Source organism: Alosa pseudoharengus, unplaced genomic scaffold, assembly GCF_046254945.1.
Source record: "Alosa pseudoharengus isolate Yale_2024_CS ecotype anadromous, Long Island Sound unplaced genomic scaffold, YU_APseudo_1.1 YU_APseudo_1.1_scf_3, whole genome shotgun sequence".
NCBI lineage: Eukaryota > Metazoa > Chordata > Actinopteri > Clupeiformes > Clupeidae > Alosa > Alosa pseudoharengus.
This window is the reverse complement of record NW_027468718.1, coordinates 15,234,549-15,237,048: the sequence shown is the minus strand read 5'-3', so window position 1 is coordinate 15,237,048 and position 2,500 is coordinate 15,234,549.

The following is a 2,500-nucleotide window of genomic DNA, read 5'->3' as shown; positions in this document are numbered from 1 at the left end:
TCTTCTAAACGGTTGCGGTTTTTTGCAAAGGATTTCTGAGGGGTACAGAGCAGCCGCAGGACATACAAACTACTAAAGATATATCACTGCGGTAATGGACTGGAAATTTGACACACAGATTGGGATGCCCCATGTTTGCCCGTTGGAGAGACCTGCAAGATGGGGTTTTCTCCCTCAAACACACACACACAGGCACACACACACACACACATACACACACACACACACACACACACACATGCACACACATACAGAAATAAAGACACACAGACACACACACAAACACACACTCATACACACACACAGTGTCTTGTCATATACATGCATACATGCACACACTCATATCCTACAGTATACACAGAGAGAGAGAGAGTGAGAGAGTTGCTCATACACACACACACACACACACACACACTTATTTTCATAGATGAAACATGTAATGTCAGCTGTACTTTCTGGTGCCGAGGGTTTTAGAGGAAAGTAGTGTGGGTGGGGAATTGGCTGCTGGTTTCCCGGCGGGCTGGTTTGTGTGTGTGTGTGTGTGTGTGTGTGAACAGGAACGCGTCGCTCTCCACATGTCGGGGATGACACACGGTCGTGTCAGGTCTGCTCTCAGAACTGCACGTCGGGGTAATTTCAGCGGGCGTTGGTAAAGAACCTTATCATGATTTAGGGACGGCAGGGAGGACAGGCTTGACCCTGCGAGATTTGTCAGGAGTCCGAACTTTCCCCCTCATTCCAATCATCAGTTCTTTTACAATGCCTGTCCTGACGATTTTGTAACTATATTTAGTGGAAAGGTCACCTGACATTTTTGAAAAGGCTGATATGTCTTTTTGTCCTTTGAGGTGTATTAACGGAACACATTTGGTAGGAACATTTGTCATCATAAAATGTTGGCTGTTTTTTTAACAGCACTCAACAAACATTCAGTTACAACAAACTGCCCCAATCTTTATTTAGTTAAAGAAGATGTCCTGAAATTGTGAAGACATATGATAGTTTTGTTTTTGTACACAGTATCATTAGGTATCATCCCAACACAGGACACATGAAGAAAACTTCTCTTGAGCTATACTGTATGTGAAAAACACAGAGAGTAAAAAAAACAAATGATTCACCGGAACACTTGTCATCCCATTTCAACTTAATAAGCACACTAAAATATATAAATATGTGTGTTTGTTTCTGGGTTTCTTCAATCAACCTTCCAGAAACTGTAAACACATTTATAGAAAATGACAGATCAGACAGAAGGTTAAATTTGATCAAAAAAACACTTTCCCTTAACAAATAAATGCACATCTAATCAAGCTCCAAAAATATACAGAAGGAAAGGAAACGATGTGATGTTAGTATTATTTTCTCCCTGGCTAAATGTAAAGATATATGGATACAAGCATAAGATAAACAACAACAACAACAACAACAACAACAACAATAATAATAATAATTCATTTTTTAATCCCATCTATGGGATTATGTATGGACGAATTTACTTGGAATTAGAACACACCAAAAACATTCAGTGGTCAAAATCAATTACCCAAATATGAGAATGGCTCATGTCTTTTCTCATAATTTCTTTTCAATCATGAATGCTCTTGCATATCCTTTGTCGTGATGTCATGAAGAAATGCGGTCCACCTGGAGAGAACTGTAATGGTGACGGATGATTCCGGAAAAAAGTCAGCCCTGATCTGGCCATAATCCAACCACCAACACTGACCTGAGAATGTTCAAGAAGTCAGTGCATTCTGAGGATATTCTTAGCGATACCCATGCACTTTATCCAGGTAGGTTTACCTATCCATCATTGTTGTTGTTTTGGCAGATAATATTTCTTTTTTCCCCTCCTGTGTGCTGTATATCATTTCACTTGTTAAGTTCTTGAAAATCAATAGTTTACCTTGTTTACTGTCACCCAACTTCAGAGTGCATTTATATCCTCAGGTGTCGGCCTGCTCTCGAAATATCCTGAATGTCAGTTTCTCACCAACACTCTGTAAGGTGATGGTTCACATATTGTCTCTATTGTAATATCTTCATGTTCACTGTTGTTCACTAGAAATGGACCTGATTAAATTAAATTTTAGGCATACAATATACTGCACAATTTGATCACTGATTCTATTAGTCCTAGTCTTTAACAATGTGAAACTAAATGCAGAGAAAGGGACATGAATCTCAGTTTTACATTGCTATTTGTTAAGGTGTTACATTGCACTCAAATGATGCCATCAGTGAATTGTCTATCCTTTTCAATAATTCTAAACTCACTCAAGGTTTTTGTAAATTAAACATTTTCTGTTGACATAGAACATGTTTACGTAACATGGAGGTATACCGAGGGTTCCACACACTAACTCTCTTTCACGCTACTTTGTCTCCTCCCATTATCTAGACCTGTGGCTTTCTCATGGTCTTGCAAACCAAGAATTTTCCACAATAGCAGAATACAGAGTATGAAAAAATACAGTGTCTGGAAAGAAAAATGCTA